This window comes from Lepidochelys olivacea, assembly GCF_965140295.1.
Source record: "Lepidochelys olivacea isolate rLepOli2 genome assembly, chromosome: 8".
Taxonomy (NCBI): domain Eukaryota; kingdom Metazoa; phylum Chordata; order Testudines; family Cheloniidae; genus Lepidochelys; species Lepidochelys olivacea.
In genome coordinates, this window is record NC_140418.1 from 63,317,149 (window position 1) to 63,338,972 (window position 21,824).

A 21,824-nucleotide genomic window follows, 5' to 3' on the forward strand; every position below is an offset into this window, starting at 1 on the left:
CTTGGTTATATTTTCTTCTTGGAGTTGCTATCTCCACTGTCATACAACAGCTAATGTTAAAGATCCTGCTTCTGGTAGCAATGATCCCCTATACAAATTACATACAGAGATACACTACCAACGAAATCTTCCTAATTTTTAGTTATATTCATCTTCTTTTGTGTTAAAACCAGTGATTTCTTTCAGTTCACCCAGTCATAGAACATTCAGATTAATACAATTACACGCTAGCTGAATTATTTGAAGTACACGTTTCAACACAATGTACATGTGATTAATCTAAAGAAAACATAATGTATGTTTACTGTTCAGAAACTGTTATTTTCCCCTTAATTTGCTCAGTAAAGTGCAACAGGCAATTCCAAGAGACATCTCTTCCCACCACCACCCGCAAAAAACAACAACAAACTCCAATGAAATACAACACTAAAATATAACATACTAACAATCTACATAATCGGCAACCTTTAATTACTTGTCTGTTCCCACTGAGACTTTTAGGAACATGGGGAATGACGAAAGCAAAGCTCAAAAAGTGTTGGTAACCGGTGGAACCCTTGGAATTGTAGCCCTGTGACAGTGTCACCACTTATTGCTATTTTCCACACAAGATCTGAAAGTCGTCTTGATATCTGACCACTCTCACGCTGCCTGAGTCCTTCTCCATTTTGTGACCTTGCTGCCTTTTTGTGTCACAGCCATTTCTTTTTCATTTGCTACCAGCAGTGATGAGTTAACTTCAAAACAAAATATTTGGAGGAGCGGATGAAGATTCAAAGCTTTGGGTCAGATTTCAGCCAAACGTCCTCACGTTTGGAGGTTCCCTCATGATGCCTCATGTTCTCGTTGCTTGCCCCAGCTTCCTATAATTTTGAATCACTCCATTTAGCAGTTCTTGTTAGGTGAAGCACGGCTATAGTCAAGAAACATTTTTTTTTTTTTTTGGTTCTGTAACTAGGTGAGAACTGAAATATACATGATATGAGAGCTTTTTAAAATTTTGTGCCAGCATTCACAACTTTAAACTTTCATCTTAGAATCCCCTGTTAAACTTGTGCACATAATGATATTTTACCTAGAGATTTCAAATCTGTTCACTTACCTCTGAATCAGCTTCTATTGTAAAACATAAATCAGATGGATAAGTGCAACGTGGATGAATACATTATGGACACAGAGCCATTCCCTCATCCCATCAGTTCTATTTATGCTGGGCACGCCTATGGCTTACGGGCAGTGCTCCTGAGACCATGTATTTTTCGAACATAAGCTGTCTTAAAATATTTCCAGTCTTGTTCATGGCGTGGACATACTGTCTTTTATATTCCAAACAAAAATCCTTGAAATCTGTCCAACCTGCAGTGCTTAGAAGGGCTTGATGTTTGAAATAACACTTGTATGAAAATTGTCAGTGATTCTGTGACTTCGAAACCATTTCTCCACTATGGCATCCTTGCCTGTATAGCAAAACGTATAAAGTTCCATTCTATAGCCAGGTCAATAATGAAACTATAACTATCCATGCTTATGATATTTATTAATAATCACATACTTACACTATTTATGAATTTTTCACAGATTCTTTTCCAAAGTGAGCTACACAGAAATTTCTCCCATGGAACACTTCTTTCATTATGAGTTTGGCATGATTTGTGAATCAAATAGATATATTCAATTATACCTGTATATAAAAACCATACAGTTCCACTAATTATTATAATAGCAGAGCACCAAAAAAATAAATTCAGCTAAATCTTTAAGACAATAAGGTGGTATTGCATATTTAAAGCACTGAGAAGGAAAAAAGAAAAGAATACAAAATTAATAGAACACCTCAGAAGGCCATGGATCCATTTGACACCAGTTCAGGAACCCAAGAGCACCCAAAAAATAGGGAGCTGGGTTGGGGATTTTATGTCCCATGTTTATGTAACCTGTCAGATACAAAACCATATTTCACCAGTGACCATAACAAGATTAAGACCTGCCTATTACCCAGAGGTGGCATTCCATGTCTCCATGAGCATGCCTATAATTATTAATTATTCCTAATCTGTCACATCGTAATAATTCCTATAAGTGACTGCAGTCTAACTGTCTAATTACTGTCTAGTAACCAGATTGCTAAAGCCTCCCACACAAACACCCTTTTTTTCAGAATTCTATGTTGTACTGTACCTTTTGTGGTCACTTCTTCTGTGTCTTCTCAGGATGAGAGAGCAGAATTTGACTTGGGCTAATCTTTCTGGGCCTACAATTTTTAGCCATTGTTGTGCTTTGGGGATTTTTGATTTGGATCATAAATGTTTCTGTAAATGTGAGCACCAGTGTAGTTTATGCACATAAACAACCCTCCGAGAGGACTGTGTGAAATTATTTGGTATAAAAAATAGAAAGACTGGTGGCAAATGAGATGAACTTGATTTTTCAAAAATTAGGAAATCGGGTTGTCAGATAGAAACAACTTAGATGCTTGTACACTGATGTGAGGAGCCTAAACAGCAAAATGGAAGAACTAGAACTATTGGTGAAGAAAGATACTATAGGGATAACCAAACCTTAGTGGAATTGCAATCATGACTGAAACACAGGTATTGAAAGTTATGTGCTTTTCAGGAGATAGAGAAATAAAGATAAAGCTGGTGGGTAGAGTTGTACATCAATAATGCAGTAGACTATAAAGAAATAAATGATGCAAAGGATAAAACAGAACTGGTTTAGGTCAAAATCGTTTTGGAGAAGGATTGTAAAAGGGGTTCTATCTGTCTAGTGACAGAAGCAGGGCTGCTATGCAGCAGGAATAGGGAAGAGATTAACGATGAACTATCTATGGCCCAAAAACTAAATTAATATTATTCCTCAGTTTTCAATAAGGATGATAGTGCAGAACATGGGAGCAAAGGCAGGATGGCTAATGGGAATGATTGTATAGACATGGAAATTACCACATCCCAGGTGGAAGCAAAACTCATATGCTCAAATTAAGAGGACTAGATAATCTCAGTCTCAGAATATCAAAAGATCTGGCTCATGAGATTGATATATTAAAAACCTTTGCTACCGGATTTGCAATCTACCATATGATCCCCTTCCCATATTCAGCACTGAGAAAAATGGCCTACAAAGGAATTCAACTTCCTCTGAAGTATTAGATATTAACTACTTGCCCAACATCATACAGCAGGTCAGAGCCAGGAATCGAGTCTAGGTGTCCTTTTTTCCACTTCAGTGGCCTATTGGCTGACCCATGCTGCCTTGTTCCATGGTTCATCATGTTGAAAATGAATCTTGTGTACTTAACTAGATGAGACCACCCATGCGTCCACCCAATAATTTCTGCCCTTCAAATTATTTATACAGTAATTTCCTTGGTAGTAAGCACCACTTATTTAAAATATTGAAGGACAGACAAGTGCAACTGTGTATCTATTTAGATGTGTAATTACTGTCTTTCACATGTACAACAGAAGTGTATTTGTTATAAAATAACCGTAAAGCCTTTCAACTCTGGATGCCTCAGTTTAGGCTCCTAAATCCATATTTTGGGCTCTATATAAAAGTGGTCTGACTTTTCAAAGGGTACTGCTGCTGAAAAAGAGAGGGTACATGGTGGAAAATTAGACCATTTGAATTGAAAGTCTTAAATATGGATTTTGGAGCCTAAGTTTAACAGAGTTGTCAACTTTTGCAACTTTACCATGTTAAAATCTAACAATATCTGGTGTGTTCTTCTTAAGTGCCTAGGCCTTGGAATCATGGGAACACAGCAGAATCTCAGCTTCCATTTTTTTAAAATGTGTTTGTTTATTTTATTATATTTTATTTAAGCAAGTTTCTTCTACCCCTCTTTCCATGGTTGTGGGAAAATGTTGGAAAATGTGAACCCTAAAGGAGCAAAAGTCAGACGTCAAATAAAAAAGAACTCCACAAGTATTATTATTTTTTTATCTCATGACTGTTGGAAACCTAACTCATGTTTTTTGAATATGAGCTTTGTAATATTGTTTCAGGCACCTAGTCTTGAAAACATTGCTCTAAAATTGTATGTTGTTGTTGGGGTTTTTTTATTCTAAAAGAGCTGCTAGGATTCCTTATTTGCTCAGAGGAAACTTAAGTTATTTTATTTTAAAAAATCTCCTTTAAGCAAATCTCCGACAAGCTGCTTTACAATGAATAAATAAGATGGCAAAGTGGAAACTTGATAGGGTTTTGGTAAGAAATCCAAAATGGTGAGAACTGTGTGGATTTTTATTCTGTACTTGTTCTATGCTTTAGCCAATAAGAAACAAGCACTATCCTAAAATTTTAACTTCTTCTGTATCATTGATGGCTGACCAGCTGCCAGTTTTTAAATTATTTTTTGGATCTTTATAAAATAAGATGATGTCTGATTTATTTTATTTTTAAAAAAGTTTTATTTGGTTTTTTTTGTTTTGCTTTGCTTTTTGTTTTTTGTTTTTTTTCCCCAGGAAAAAATGGTCAACTCTCCAGAAGGATGACTTTTGGCAGAACCTTCATTTGGTATCATTATATTTTTCTTTCTGATGCTCTGGGTTTTGCCAATAGAAAAAGAAGAATTTCATTTTCTGTTTGTTTGTTTTTTCTGAATAAGGTAAGGGGCAATATAAAATCCATGGTTCCTCTTTGATGGCTTTCAGCGTGAAATGATTTGGTGTTGACAATTCCTAATGAATTAATGTTAAAGCAAATGGTTGGGAGCTGAAGCTGAAACTAGCTTAACCATTGGAACAATTTACCTAGGGATATGAATAATTCTCTATCACTTAAAGTTGTAAAATCACAACTGGATATATTGCTGGAAGATGCTTTAGCTCAAATAGAAATTATGGGCTTGATGCAGGAATTATTGGATAAGGTTCTATGGCCTGTTATGCAGGAGATCAGACTAGAGGCTCATAATAGTCCCTTTTGGACTTAAAATCTGTGAATGAAGTCATAGCATAAAAAAGCAACCATCAAAACTGTTAAACTTGATAGAGGTCTCAGCAGAGAGTTAGGATCACATGCTTCTAGAAGGAGAGGCAGAATTCTCTACTATAATGGGAATAACAAATAATAACAATACAAAGTACATGCATTCTGAGATAAAAACAGGGATAATTTGGTCTATTGTCAATGGGATAGGATTTACCCCCTTACTTCATTCTGGATTATTCTGAACCAGGCTACCTGATGATTGTGGCACACTAGACTGAGTTCTGCTACTCCTTCTGGCCAGTCCTGGGGGATCCCATTGTAGGGACCCAGTCTGTCTCCTTTTCTGAACCTTTGCTGGCACCAGTGCTGACTTTCATTATGCATTTCCTCTCTGCATAGCCTGACTTTCTGTAAGGAGAACATACAACCTGAGCACTAATTTATTTCAGCAAAATTAATCTCGTGCAGCCCACAGGTTTTCTGCCCTTTCAGTTTGTGAAAGGAAGTTCAATACAGGTAATATGCCTAGCTTTCCCCCATGCCACATCCTTTGCTGTAATAATTTTCCAGTGCATTGCAAACTGTGTATCTACAAAGCTTTTTGATTCTAGAGATAAGTTTTTGTATCCTTTGGGGCGGGGGAAGAAACTGGAGTTTGACCCCTACATACTGCAGAATGGACACAGAATTATCCTCAAGCCTTAGAGGCTGTCCATCTGGAATTAAGGCGTAGAGAGGCGATAGAATCTGCACTGCCCATGGTCTCCAGGGCCTGTGGACAGAGGACTTCTATCTGACTACCTAAGTCATTTACGTAGCTCTAGTCCTTTCAGTATTTAGCACCTTTCATGATCTCAAAATTCACATAAAAGCAGAACTGAGAGAGTAGCCAATTTTTCAGTTTGGTGGCTTGAACCAAAAAAGAAGAGAGAATACTGTTTGGGTCAATACAACACATTTTTTTTTCATTCTTTCCAACTAAATTAAAGACTTAAAAAAAGTTTCAGATCAAAGGAAACATTTTGCTCAACCCAAAATGAAATATTTAATTTGTGCTGTTTGTAACCTCCTTTTATATGTGGTTTTTAATACAATTCAGTGAAATTCTGAAAAGAAAAAGCTTACTGAAAAGAACAGTCAAAACATTTTGTTTCAGAAGTGCCAAAGCAAACTTTTTCCAGGTTTTTTATTCATCCAAAACAATTAACCAAAGTAGACCCGACCCTTGTATGACCCAACTTGTTTTGGTGAGCAAATTATTCAAATGAAAAACTTTGCCCAGCTTTACTTAAAAATACAACAACATAAAAAATATAAACACTTACAAATTATAACGAAAATTGAAGGTACAGTTGTTTTCACCTGCAGGGTGGTGATGAGCTTGAGTACGTATCAGATTGACCTATGATTGATACAGATAGATAAAACATCTGTACGTCAAGATGTTGTTGTTACTGCAAATATGGTTCATTTTAGCATGTTTAATATATAATTAAAATAGAATGTGCCCTGTATTCTTCATAAATATTTGCTTGTTATGGGTCTCTTCTCTCAGTATAAAAGAATAATTCCATTAATGTTAAAGTCACACTTTTAATGGAAAGACACATAGGATATGGAAAACATTTGGAGTTATATTTTGGATATAACTGAAATTGCATTGCAGCAATTTGTTTTTCATATTATAAAAGTTGACCAGTTTTGTAAAGTTTGGGATAAATTGCATTGGGCAATAAGTGTTTTGTTTATAATTTTGTATTTGTATTATCCTCATAAAGAAAAGTTGGAAAATGAAGGCATCAGTAAAGTCCAAACATAGGATACCAGTTCTTTTGACAAGAAAATGACCAATCTACATTACATCAGGATGTAAATTAGGGAACATTTTTAATTAAAAGAACCCTAAAGAATCAATATTATGAAAGTGATTCGGTCATCTGACCGTGTCATGGAGGAAACCAATCAGCTGCATGCAAAACCCTCTTCTTCAGATATCAGTGTGACTAAAAGCAGTTTGTTCTGTATCATTTTGAAAACCACCACCATGACCTGCTATGGAAGATATTTTCCCATTTCTTGGAGGTGCTCCAAGATGTGTATTTTCTTGATTGACTCCACCTGTTTTCTAGGGATATATTTGTTTTTCATTCCTATGACACTTAATTACTTTGCTCTTTTAGCAAAAATCAAAATGAAAGAAAACACTGTCTTGAATTTAATGGAAAGATTTCCATTTCCTGCCAAAGGATATGAGAAACCTGAGACAGCAAAAGAAAACATTTTCCTGAGAAGCAATGTTTCCAGCTTCAGACAATTCTTGCTAAACAGGAAGATAGGGGGACTAACTGTAAATGCGGCACCATTTGCTACTGAAATCAATGATACTCAACCCTTTAGGTTTGTTGTTAACGAAAGAGATAAATGTAATGAAAGAACTCCTTGCTTAATACTATTAATAGCAACCAAAGCTGATGAAAAGCAGCACAGGGAAGCCGTCAGGAAAACCTGGGGAAATGAATCTGTGGTTCCAGGAATAAAAGTTGTTCGCTTATTTATGTTGGGTATTAACGACAAAGAACAAAATGAAGCCCTACTGCGGGAAAGCAGTCAATATCATGACACATTCATGACCATTCAACAAGACTTTCTGGACACAAGGTTACAAGAACCTAACTCTTAAAACCTTAATGGGCTTGAAGTGGGTTGCCATCTACTGTGGTGGTGCAAATTTTGTCATGAAAACAGACAGTGATGTTTTTGTTAATACAGAATATTTAATACAAAGTCTCCTAAGACCACTTATGCCTCCTTCACAGTAGTATTTCACTGGCTATCTTATGAGAAATGGTCAGCCTCATCAAAATAAAGAAAGCAAATGGTACATGCCCAAGGAAGTCTACACAGCTGAGCGCTACCCTGATTTTTGTTCAGGAACTGGATATGTCTTTTCTGGAACCTTGGCTGCAAAAATTGTCAATGCATCTTTAAAAGTCATGTATACATACTTAGAAGATATTTATGTAGCTCTTTGTCTTGAACAAGCAGGAATTAATATGGTGCCCCCACCTAATAACTATTTGTTTAATATATATAAGTCCCATTTTCTCCTTGTATATACAACAGACTGATTACCTCCCATGCAATTTATCCAAATGAACAGATAATATACTGGGAAACATTGCAAAATAATAAACATGTATGTGGTAAATAAAGCAAATGTATGGCAGAGATTGTCTGGGATTACAATATTGGCTTCTACAGTATTTCAGCCTTACAATTGCTGAATGTTCACCATGAACCGTCTATGGAGGAAGAGACAGACTTGACACAATATCCTTCATTAAGGTTTCAATTAAATTTATTTTTACAAAAAAAATTATACTGAAGTTGTGTTTTATCCCCAGGACAACTTCAGCATAAGTACTGTTTTGGTATAAATATTATTGAAATTTGCAACGATTTGGGGCTTTTATTCTACTTCACTTCAAAATGAGTTTCAAATAAAGAAATTAAATTAGGGAATTCTCTTTTATTTCCTAACCACACTATAGTTTAATCATGCACTAGCATCTTGTGCTACCTTCTAGTCCCTTGATAATTACCTGTATTTGATTTTTAAACCAAAAGATGCAACAACAGTGGCTACTTTCCTTTCCTACAGAAATAGAGGGAAATTATCTTGTATGCCCTTGCTGCTGCTGGAGAGAACAGTTTGAGTCCTTCCTTTTACATCTTCTTTTCCAAACTTTGGCTACCTTCTCTGTTTGGGTGCATTCCAGAGCAGGGCAAGTTCAAACAAAATGAGTCCAATGCAGACATTCAATTGGGTTTCAGTCTGCAGGACCTACGATTCAGTATGATGGTCTCTATTCAACTGCTTCAGACTCCTATATTACACAAACTTTGGGGAACTGAGTTCCGCAAGGGCTGACGAAGTAAAAGAGTAAGTAATTGATGTGTGTGTTGTGTGGAATAGTGGATGGTGCATGTCCGTTTCACTGAGTGAGGGGAAAACCTGCCACTGACCTACAGGTACTGGAAAGACTGCAAAAGTGGGAGGTCAAATTTGAGCGGCGTTGCAATGCCATGGTGTGACATTGCACTCCATATGTTTTATGGAAATATGCTAATGTACACATATTAATTCAAGTGACACCATCATAGGATCTAATCACATTAGCCACGCCATCCGGGGCTCATTCACCTGCACATCTACCAATGTGATATATGCCATCATGTGCCAGCAATGCCCCTCTGCAATGTACATTAGCCAAACCGGACAGTCTCTATGCAAAAGAATAAATGAACACAAATCTGACATCAGGAATCATAACATTCAAAAACCGGTAGGAGAACATTTCAACCTCTCTGGCCACTCAGTAAAAGATTTAAGGGTGACAATTTTGCAACAGAAAAGCATCAAAAACAGACTCCAAAGAGAAACTGCTGAGCTTGAATTAATATGCAAACTAGATACCATTAACTTGGGTTTGAATAGAGACTGGGTGTGGCTGGGTCATTACACATATTGAATCTATTTCCTTAAATTAAGTATCCTCTTGTCAACTGACTAAATAGGCCATCTTGATTATCACTACAAAGTTTTTTTTCTCCTGCTGATAATAGCTCATCTTAACTAATTAGCCTCTCACAGTTTGTATGGTAACTTCCAACTTGAACATATAGTAAAATATATATATATATATATATATATATATAATATATCTTACTATATGTTCCATTCTATGCATCCGATGAAGTGAGCTGTAGCTCACGAAAGCTTATGCTCTAATACATGTGTTAGTCTCTAAGGTGCCACAAGTACTCCTGTTCTTTTTGCAGATACAGACTAACACAGCTGCTACTCTGAAACGAGTGAATATGATGTAACTGGGATATGCTTCATGCAAAAGGACTCTTGTAAGGTCTCTTTACAAAGCTTATAATCTACTGAGTGTGTTCATCCTGTTTATTTGCATGTATTATTTCTATGTCTGCAGTTATCAGAATAAGATATAAACTTGTATTCCTGATGTAAACATTTTAAGTGGAAGCCATTAAGGGTGCTTCAGAATCAATAAACCTGTGAATGGGTTTGTTTACCTGCAAGCCTTCCTGTATATGTGTCTCCCAGCTATGAGGTAATGAAGAAGGTGGTCTTACAGTGACATGTGATCATGTCACCTGAATTGGAATCCATCTTAAACTTGGTGCTTTTTCATTTAGAAAGAGAGGTGGGGACCCAGAGAGACAAAAGATTCCCACCTTGTGCCAAAGCTATAAAAGAGGGTGGAACAGAACAAAGGGGGATGCCAGTCTTGAGAAATCCCCTAGTTACCACCTGATCTGGAACTAACAAGGACTGTAGCAGGGGAAAGGATTGGGACTAGACTAAGGAGGAGTCTAGTCTGTGAAAGAAGCTTATTGGGACATCTCTGAGGATGAGATTTACCCGTATACAGTTTCTTAAATGTATTAGGCTTAGAGCTGTGTGTTTTGTTTTATTTTGTTTGGTAACTTACTTTGTTCTGTCTGTTATTACCTGAAACCACTTAAATCCTACTTTTTATACTTAATAAAATCATGTTTGTTTATTTAACCCAGAGTAAGTGATTAATATCTGGGGGAGCAAACAGCTCTGCATATCTCTCTATCAGTGCTATAGAGGGTGGACAATTTATGAGTTTACCCTGTAGAAGATTTATACAGAGTTAAATAGGTGACTGGGTGCTGGAGACAGGAGTACTTGCTGAGCTGTTTTCAGTTAAGTCTGCAGCTTTGGGGGCATGGTTCAGATCTTGGGTCTGTGTTGCAGCAGTGTAGTGTGTCTGGCTCAACAAGACAGGGTTCTGGATTCCCAAGCCATCAGAGAAAACAGGATCAGAGGTAGTTTCAGCATATCAAGTGACAGTCCAGAGTGGGTCTCTGTGACCAAACCCATCACACATGGACCAGGTCACAATGTCACAGTGCAATGCTCCTTGCTCAAATTTGGCCTGCCCACCCCTCCATTATGCCAGCAGCAAAGGGTGTCTGTGCTGTTATGCCACATAGCTCTAGCCAGGGGCAAAGAGAGGATCTTAGCCCCCAGCTAAAAAAAAAAAAAAGAAGCAACAAACTACAAGCCAAAACTAGCCAGCAAGCAACTCACAAGCCAAGTAAGCCAAAAACAAGCCAAATTTCTGCATTTTTTTCCACAGGTTTGGCATGTCTTGGACTGGGCCTAAGAACTGGTGGGGAGACATCTGACAAGGAGCAAGGGTATAGGGAGAGATCTGGGGCTGGCTGGGCAAAGAGACTGGGATGAGGGGAGAGGAACTGAGTTTGGATGAAGAGCCTGGGGAGGGGGATTGGAACTGGGAACCAGTGGTGATGGGGAATGTGGGTAGGGCAACTGGAAGCAGGATTAGGGAGAGAACCAGCTCACAGGAGGAGCTGTGACTAGGAAAACCTACTGGCTGGACAAGGAGACTGGGGCTAAGGATCTGTGGGTAAGCAGCTTCTAAATCTGCCCTCTCCTGAGAATGCCTAGCCACTGATATTGGGGAGCACAAGACTGAATTTAGGCTTGTTCAGCTCTAGCTAGCCTGTGGGCTCACGTGTACACATCTTTCTGATTTCACCTGAACTTCCTCCTATGAAACTCTTACAGGAATCAGTGTTCATACCTCCCTTTTCTGGGTGGTGGTGGTTATCCCTCCTCCAGCCCCCATGTTCCCAAGAATGCCTTTATTATATAATTTGTTTATTTATTGTACTGCCCACATATAAGAGCTTTCTTTTAAAATAATTAAAGCAGTCTTCAAGGCTTTGTGTGGAGAACTAATCCTGTCTATGAAGTCTGTTCGAGCATCCCTCATTCCTTAATGCCTTGATCTGTAAAATAATGGTTCTTTGCTTTGTGACTATCCAAATGTCTTAGTATATAATTTTAAAAAAAGATTAAATTTATTTAAGCCTTTGAAAACTGGAAATTAAAAGTACCTTTTTAATGTAAATACTTTATTTTTAAAAAAATACTTAATTTTTAATAACATTTGTAGAATTTAAATAATAATGCACAGGCTTTACTCAAATTATTTATAGTGAGAGATCAGCTGCTATTGAAATACAGCCACCTCTGGGGTGGAGCACAGGACCAGTATAAAAGCCCAAAGCAATCCTGAGTAACAAAGCACACACTAACAAATAAATAAGATAGTAAATAATCTTATAAAACCTTTTACAAGGTTATTGTTTGCTTTATTTCTAAGTGATTTGGGCCTGAATCTCCACTGTACTGTGAGGTTATTTATACCTGTGGGATGTGGATGCAAAGCCCTTTACACCTACTTTTTCAGAGGTATATAAGGGTATGTCTACACTACAAAATCAGGTTGAATTTATAGAAGTCGGTTTTTTAGAAATCGGTTTTATATATTCGAGTGTGTGTGTCCCCACAGAAAATGCTCTAAGTGCATTAAGTGCATTAACTCGGCAGAGTGCTTCCACAGTACCGAGGCTAGCGTCGACTTCCGGAGTGTTGCACTGTGGGTAGCTATCCCACAGTTCCCGCAGTCTCCGCTGCCCATTGGAATTCTGGGTTGAGATCCCAATGCCTGATGGGGCTAAAACATTGTCGCGGGTCATTCTGGGTACATATCGTCAGGCCCCTGTTCCCTCCCTCCCTCCGTGAAAGCAAGGGCAGACAATCGTTTCGCGCCTTTTTTCCTGAGTTACCTGTGCAGACGCCATACCACGGGAAACATGGAGCCCGCTCAGGTAACAGTCACCCTATGTCTCCTGGGTGCTGGCAGACGTGGTACTGCATTGCTACACAGCAGCATCAACCCCTTGCCTTATGGCAGCAGACGGTACAGTACGACTAGTAGCCGTCCTCGTCATGTCCGAGGTGCTCCTGGCCACGTCAGCTAGGAGCGCCTGGGCAGACATGGGCGCAGGGACTAAATTTGGAGTAACTCAACCAGGTCATTCTCTTTAGTCCTGCAGTCAGTCCTATTGAAGCGTCTTATGGTGAGCAGGCTGGCGATATGGATTGCTAGCAGTCCTATTGCATCATCTTCTGCTGGGCAGCCATGAGATGTGGATGTCATGCAGTCCTTCTGCACCGTCTGCTGCCAGCCAAAGATGTAAAAGATAGATGGAGTGGATCAAAACAAGAAATAGACCAGATTTGTTTTGTACTCATTTGCTTTCCACCCCTCCCCCGTCTAGGGGACTCATTCCTCTAGGTCACACTGCAGTCACTCACAGAGAAGGTGCAGCAAGGTAAATCTAGCCATGTATCAATCAGAGGCCAGACTAACCTCATTGTTCCAATAAGAACAATAACTTAGGTGCACCATTTCTTATTGGAACCCTCCGTGAAGTCCTGCCTGAAATACTTCTTGATGTAAAGCCACCCCCTTTGTTGATTTTAGCTCCCTGAAGCCAACCCTGTAAGCCATGTCGTCAGTCGCCCCTCCCTCCATCAGAGCAACGGCAGACAATCATTTCGCGCCTTTTTTCTGTGCAGACGCCATACCAAGGCAAGCATGGAGGCCGCTCAGCTCACTTTGGCAATTAGGAGCACATTAAACACCACACGCATTATCCAGCAGTATATGCAGCACCAGAACCTGGCAGAGCGAGGAGGCGACGTCAGCGCGGTCACGTGAGTGATCAGGACATGGACACAGATTTCTCTGAAAGCATGGGCCCTGCCAATGCATGCATCATGGTGCTAATGGGGCAGGTTCATGCTGTGGAATGCCGATTCTGGGCTTGGGAAACAAGCACAGACTGGTGGGACCGCATAGTGTTGCAGGTCTGGGACGATTCCCAGTGGCTGCAAAACTTTCGCATGCGTAGGGGCACTTCCATGGAACTTTGTGACTTGCTTTCCCCTGCCCTGAAGCGCATGAATACCAAGATGAAAGCAGCCCTCACAGTTGAGAAGCGAGTGGCGTTAGCCCTGTGGAAGCTTGCAATGCCAGACAGCTACCAGTCAGTTGGGAATCCATTTGGAGTGGGCAAATCTACTGTTGGGGCTGTTGTGATGCAAGTAGCCCACGCAATCAAAGATCTGCTGATATTAAGGGAAGTGACCCTGGGAAATGTGCAGGTCATAGTGGATGGCTTTGCTGCAATGGGATTCCCTAACTGTGGTGGGGCCATAGACGGAACCCATATCCCTATCTTGGCACCGGAGCACCAAGCCGGTGAGTACATAAACCACAAGGGGTACTTTTCAATAGTGCTGCAAGCTCTGGTGGATCACAAGGGACGTTTCACCAACATCAACGTGGGATGGCCGGGAAAGGTACATGACGCTCGCATCTTCAGGAACTCTGGTGTGTTTCAAAAGCTGCAGGAAGGGACTTTATTCCCAGACCAGAAAATAACTGTTGGGGATGTTGAAATGCCTATATGTATCCTTGGGGACCCAGCCTACCCCTGAATGACATGGCTCATGGAGCCATACACAGGCAGCCTGGACAGTAGTCAGGAGCTGTTCAACTACAGGCTGAGCAAGTGCAGAATGGTGGTAGAATGTGCATTTGGACGTTTAAAGGCGCGCTGGCGCAGTTTACTGACTCGCTTAGACCTCAGCGAAACCAATATTCCCATTGTTATTACTGCTTGCTGTGTGCTCCACAATATCTGTGAGAGTAAGGGGGAGACGTTTATGGCAGGGTGGGAGGTTGAGGCAAATCGCCTGGCTGCTGGTTACGCGCAGCCAGACACCAGGGCGGTTAGAAGAGCACAGGAGGGCACGGTACGCATCAGAGAAGCTTTGAAAACCAGATTCATGACTGGCCAGGCTACGGTGTGAAAGTTCTCTTTGTTTCTCCTTGATGAAACCCCCCGCCCCTTGGTTCACTCTACTTCCCAGCAAGCTAACCACCCTCCCCTCCTCCCTTTAATCATTGCTTCCAGAGGCAATAAAGTCATTGTTGCTTCACATTCATGCATTCTTTATTCATTCATCACACAAATAGGGGGATGACTACCAAGGTAGCCCAGGAGGGATGGTGGAGGAGGGAAGGAAAATGCCACACGGCACTTTAAAAGTTTACAACTTTAAAATTTATTGAATGCCATCCTTCTGTTTTTTGGGCAATCCTCTGTGGCGGAGTGGCTGGTTAGCCGGTGCCCCCCCCCACCATGTTCTTGGGCATCTGCGTGTGGAGGCTATGGAACTTGGGGAGGAGGGCGGTTGGTTACACAGGGGCTGTAGTGGCAATCTGTGCTCCAGCTGCCTTTGCTGCAGCTCAACCATACACTGGAGCATACTGGTTTGGTCCTCCAGCAGCCTCAGCATTGAATCCCGCCTCCTTTCATCACGCTGCCGCCACATTTGAGCTTCAGCCCTGTCTTCAGCCCGCCACTTACTCTCTTCAGCCCGCCACCTCTCCTCCTGGTCATTTTGTGCTTTCCTGCACTCTGACATTATTTGCCTCCACGCATTCGTCTGTGCTCTGTCAGTGTGGGAGGACAGCATGAGCTCAGAGAACATTTCATCACGAGTGCATTTTTTTTTCTTTCTAATCTTCACTAGCCTCTGGGAAGGAGAAGATCCTGTGATCATTGAAACACATGCAGCTGGTGGAGAAAAAAAAAGGGACAGCGGTATTTAAAAAGACACATTTTATAAAACAGTGGCTACACTCTTTCAGGGTAAACCTTGCTGTTAGCATTACATACATAGCACACGTGCTTTCGTTACAAGGTCGCATTTTGCCTCCCCCTACCGCGTGGCTACCCCCTCAACCCTCCCCCTTCCCCGTGGCTAACAGCGCGGAACATTTCTGTTCAGCCACAGGTAAACAGTCCAGCAGGAACGGGCTTATCTGAATGTCCCCTGAAGAAAAGCACCCTATTTCAACCAGGTGACCATGAATGATATCTCACTCTCCTGATGATAACACAGAGAGATAAAGAACGGGTGTTGTTTGAACGCCAGCAAACATACACTGCAATGCTTTGTTGTACAATGATTCCCGAGTACGTGTTACTGGCCTGGAGTGGTAAAGTATCCTACCATGGAGGACGCAATAAGGCTGCCCTCCCCAGAAACCTTTTGCAAAGGCTTTGGGAGTACATCCAGAAGAGCCGTGAATGCCAGGGCAAAGTAATCTTTTCACATGCTTGCTTTTAAACCATGTATAGTATTTTAAAAGGTACACTCACCGGAGGTCCCTTCTCCACCTGCCGGGTCCAGGAAGCAGCCTTGGGTGGGTTCGGGGTGTACTGGCTCCAGGTCCAGGGTGAGAAACAGTTCCTGGCTGTCGGGAAAACCAGTTTCTCCGCTTACTTGCTGTGAGCTATCTACAACCTCATCATCATCATCATCTTCTTCGTCCCCAAAACCTGCTTCCGTGTTGCCTCCATCTCCATTGAAGGAGTCAAACAACACGGCTGGGGTACTGGTGGCTGAACCCCCTAAAATGACATGCAGCTCATCATAGAAGCGGCATGTTTGGGGCTCTGACCCGGAGCGGCCGTTCGCCTCTCTGGTTTTCTGGTAGGCTTGCCTCAGCTCCTTAAATTTCACACGGCACTGCTTTGGGTCCCTGTTATGGCCTCTGTCCTTCACACCCTGGGAGATTTTGACAAAGGTTTTGGCATTTCGAAAACTGGAACGGAGTTCTGATAGCACGGATTCCTCTCCCCATACAGCGATCAGATCCCGTACCTCCCGTTCAGTCCATGCTGGAGCTCTTTTCCGATTCTGGGACTCCATCATGGTCACCTCTGCTGATGAGCTCTGCATGGTCACCTGTAGCTTGCCACGCTGGCCAAACAGGAAATAAGATTCAAAAGTTCGCGGTTCTTTTCTTGTCTATCTGGCCAGTGCATCTGAGTTGAGAGTGCTGTCCAGAGTGGTCACAATGGAGCACTCTGGGATAGCTCCCGGAGGCCAATACCGTTGAATTGTGTCCACAGTACCCCCAATTCGACCCGGCAAGGCCGATTTAAGCGCTAATCCACTTGTCAGGGGTGGAGTAAGGAAATCGATTTTAAGAGCCCTTTAAGTCAAAATAAAGGGCTTCATCGTGTGGATGGGTGCAGGTTTACATCAATTTAATGCTGCTAAATTCAACCTAAAGTCTTAGTGTAGACCAGGGCTAAGACTACACAAAGTTCAAGGCAATAAAGAATCAGACAATCTGGTGAGCCTGCTGCAAATTAAGCACCATTTTTCTCGCATTTTATTTTGTTGTCAAATGGTAAAAAAGAAAATGTAAAACATATCAAATCTATACGTTACTCAATCATTGCATAATATCCAGATTGAAGGAAATGTATCCAGCTGGTATTGACTAATGAGAATTAATACCAGGATGTTTCTGCAAATAATATAGATTAAATTTGTCAGAAACTTGCTTCTCCAGTCCCCAGAGTAGCCTAAGATTAGAAGGGATCAAGGGTGGCTTAAAGCTGCTTTAGCCCCCGACGCTCCACCCCCCCCCCCCGCCATGTTTTCCTGTCTTCAGATTCTGTGTGGTGCATTAGACGTGCCGTGCTGAATCTCACGTTGAAGAACAATCTCAAAAGTGTGCTAATGGTTCAGTATTTGTTATTGACTGAAACAAAAAGTTTTATTTGATATAAAAGATTCCAAATAGTAGCTCCATTTTATGATGATCATATTCAAGCGATTTGTTCTACTGTGCAGGTAGAATCCATATCCAGTATCCTAGAATCCTCATAATCCAGTATCCTAGCTGTGCCTCACACATTCAAAAAGTCTAATGCCTGAAATACCTGAATGAAAGCCTGAAATGTATCCTCTTTGAGCAAGTGATGTTAAGTGAGTGTTTGTTTTATTTCACTTGCTGAAAAAAAGGAAATTACCAAGTATATCAAAACAAAACCCAGTGTGTCCTTTTTGTGTGTTTTTTAAAAAACTCTTTTAAATCTACATACCGCAATTCTAGGGTCTGTGAGTGCAAGTACGAAGGAAGAAGTGAGAAGCTAGGAAAATGGCTTCATACTAGTTTTTTCAGTTCTCCAACCCCAGGCCACCCTCTGAACCACTCCAAATTCTGCCAGACTGGATATGGAAATTAAGCAGTTCAGTTTTCATTTTTCAGCCTTCTCTTTTCCTTAGTGAAAAATGAACTGTTTTACTACTTATGAATTGCTGCTAATTTATTTAATGTAGCTAGTTGACATAACTAGTTAATTTGTTTTGATTAGTGTGTACTAAACCAGTTTTCTATTAATTTTTCAAAGACAATAAGCCTGGCTTTGTTTGGGAATACAGCTGGATATGAGGATGTGCTCAGTCCTTGTACAATTTTCAAAGATTAGTTAAGTCAGTTAGTTACACTGAATAAAGAGGCAGTAAACAAGTTAATTTTTCATTACCAAATAGTGGTCAAAAATAATGTAAATTAAACAAGTATCACTTACATTATTCAGTTGGCAAATCAATGTGAGAGAAGAATCAGACCTACGTGGTGTGTTATGCTGGAATATTGCTATGCACTGTTAGAAGCTGAGGAAGAATGAACTATTTTTCAGAAAACTTGACAGTAGGATTTGGCAAATTCATGTTAGTGTACGTGGATGATGATGCTCTCTGCAGCCATGTATATGAAGAACACACCACACACAAGGTAAGAGTACACAAGCAGAACAGGCACACAGCTATTATGCTTGAATTTATCCCTTCAGAGTTATGATAGGGAGTTGCTATTGTGACCCAAGGACTTCTTAATTCCAACTGATTGAGAGCACAGGGTATATACCAGGAGTGGCCAAACTTACTGACCCTCTGAGCCACATATGATAATCTTCAGAAGTTTGAGAGCCTCAAGACATGCATAACCTGCCTCACAGGGTGGTACCTTTTTAGGTGTGGGTCTTGTGTCCCAATGCCCCCCTGTAGGACTAAAACCCCAAGACCCCTCTTCCTCCAAGACAGAAGCCCCTAGCCCCACCACCCTGCCACAGGACAGAAGCCCCACGCTCCCTCCACAGTCTCGTAGGTGTAGAATTGGGGAGAGGGAGAGGCATGGAGGGCTTTGTGAGCTGCACTTTAACTGTAAAAAAGCTGCATGTGGCTCACAAGCCACAGTTTGACCACACCTGGTATATAAGGATTCAGGAACCCATGAGTTCACCGAAAGTTCACCTGTGTCATACCGGTCCTCTTATTCATTGTAAGATGTATGTACAGGTGATATTTAAGGAGTTGTGTGTTTGTACAAAATTTTTGTTCTTAAAGCGAGTAAAGTGAACTACCTTAGAAGGGTTCTCCCTGACAGGAGGTTTAAAAACAAAAGTGTGTCTTTCTGGCTACATGTAAATGAAGTACTGTATGCTTGACAATGAAGGCTCATTTACTTACTGAGACAAACACTTATGGAGGGATAGGAAATCAACATGAAAGAAGGATACAGGGAAAAAAACAAGCCCATAGGGGAGTTATGTTGTTTGGAAACTAAAACATTGGTTTGGGCAAATATTTATCCAGGGTTCAGAAGAACCCCAGGTTATTCTTTCAGTCTGAAAGGACAAGCTGTAAGTGGGCTTGATCTTATGAAAAGGGGTAATTGCCTGAAAAAGCTGGAGAAAGAACTTAATGTAAGCTTTCTTGTGGGAGATAGGGAAATGCCTTGTTAGCTTTCCTTTCCAGAAAGCAGGTTATGATTTTGTTTTGTATATAATGATTTGTTTCCCCTGTTCTTACTCCCTATCACTTGAATCTCTGTACTTTGAGAATAAACTTATTCTTGTTTTCATTGTAAGTATATCTGTGTTGTATGTTCAGCAAAGCCATGTTCTAAGGTATAACTAGTAAGCTGGTGTGCTGTTCCTCAGCAACAGCAGATCTGGTAATTCTGTGAGTGTTCAGTGGATAAGGGGCTAGACACTGGAAGGGTCGGTTGAAGGACTTGGGGGTTACTGTATGCCCATCGCTAACCTGTACAGAGAAACAGAGGCCTGTAGAAGGCAGTGCTTGTTTTCCTAGGGGGGTGGTGATTTCAGGGAGCTGATCCACAGCCGGCACAGATAAGACTTCCTTGCTCTAGGGGCGGACAGTGATGAGATGCCTCACAACCCTGGGGCCCTTTTGGAAGTGTCACAGATGTATAATAAAGGAGCAGAGAATAAAATGCTGATAGAACATTTTAACAGCAAGATATTAAATTCTATTACCTGGACATCAACCACATACAGAATATCCACATAACTAAAGGAGATAATGCTTAACAAGGTAAAATGTCTATTTAAGTCAGTTACTTTGAGCCTCCAAACAGCCAAAAATATGAGAGATTAGCTACTAGTCATAGCAATGCTTAGGAGCCAGTACACCAGTTACTGGAAGAAGCAACTGGCTGGGTTAATTGTGAAATTCCAGAAAGTCAGGTCTGACTGTCTGGAAAGCAGAGATGATAGGGGGAAGGAATTACATGTGTACACACTCATAGAGTCATGACTGAAAGCTAAAGATCAATTATGGATGGTACAAACTGCACCTCGCTAAAGAGTGAAGAACCCAGAGGATTTCTAGCAGGATCTGCCACACTGTGCCCTGCAGAAGTTGTAGACAAATGTGGCACCTTCTCTCAAGGAGCTGAATGCTCTTCCCTATTCTACTGAGTGTGGAGCGGGACAGAAGACAAACCCAATGCCTCCCCTCATCATCCTCTGTATAGAAAGAGAGGCAAAATAAAATGTTTTCGTTGTGTTTAAGATTAAGTAGAAGGAAATGTGCCTTTTGCCTTTTGCACCACAATGGGGAAGAGGAAAGAAGTGTTGCCAGACCACATGATTTTATTAAGGACCTCATGATTTGGAATGTTTTCCTCGTAGTCTCAGCTGCTGGAGTCGAACTGTTTGAGAATCTCAGCTTTCATTTTAATAGAAAAGGGAAGTTTCGATCCCTCATGATTGCATAAAAAAGCTTGGAAACAAACTGATTATACCCTAAAGGCTCAGGAACCAGAAGGAAAATTAAATAAAAATTATTATTTTTTTTAAAAATTTCATTTCATGATTTATGATTGAATGTTTGGGGTTGATGTTACTGGGAAAGCGATTTGTTTTTGCTATGGGCTCAGTGCTCTGAGTGCAATTTTTAGTTCATATGGCTTATCAGTGAAGAGTATGCCTGTACTCCATAAACAACTAATACCCTGCTTTCTTTATGAAAAGACAGCCATCCACCAGGTGAGCATTAGTCTTTCAGATGGGCCAATAACTAGAAAGGGGCAAATTCCAAAGTCCTGGATACTTATGCATATTTTTCCAAACCTCGCAGGTCTTGGAATCCAGACTGTAAATCAGGCTAGCTAATGAGAGTACTTATATCTTCAGTTTTCATTCAGATCCAAATGATGAAAACTGGCAGGAAATGGGAATTTCTATTCTGTGGGAAATTCCAGCATTTAAAATCAAATAAATAAATCACATTATTTAGAATGCTTCTGCAAAATCAAAATTCAAAAAAGCTTTTTGATTCAAAATCATCAAAAAGTTTTGGACCAATAACATTGGTTTCATTGACCAAGTTTCAGCTGGTATATTAAAATTTTAAATTTATATATAATATATAATATTTTGTATTATATCAAAATGAAGTGAATCAAAAGAACTCTATCAAAATGAAATGTTTCAACATTGTGGAAATGAAATATTATGAATGTTTCTTGTTGAAAAATTCCATCTAATTTGACACATTCCCATAAAATGCTTCAATTTTGATAAAACTTCATTTTTGTTTGTTTTTGACCAGCTTTACAAAATACCATTTAAATAACTCCAAATTTTTTGTACTTCTGAAAAAGAGCAAAAAGCACATTGAAATAAAAATGATGCTGTGACTTTTAGTTTTAATTTATTTTGGTTTTGATCTTCAAAAGTAGATCAGATTTGGTTCAAGTGTTTAG

General features: G+C 40.3%; 1 pseudogene across 1 annotated transcript; it reads left to right on the plus strand.

The window, feature by feature from the left end:
• The first annotated feature begins 7,129 nt into the window (after nucleotides 1-7,129).
• On the plus strand, nucleotides 7,130-8,149 carry LOC311524948 (beta-1,3-galactosyltransferase 2 pseudogene; annotated as a pseudogene). The gene has a single exon. The product of its transcript is annotated as a beta-1,3-galactosyltransferase 2 pseudogene (transcript).
• The last annotated feature ends 13,675 nt before the right edge of the window (nucleotides 8,150-21,824 follow it).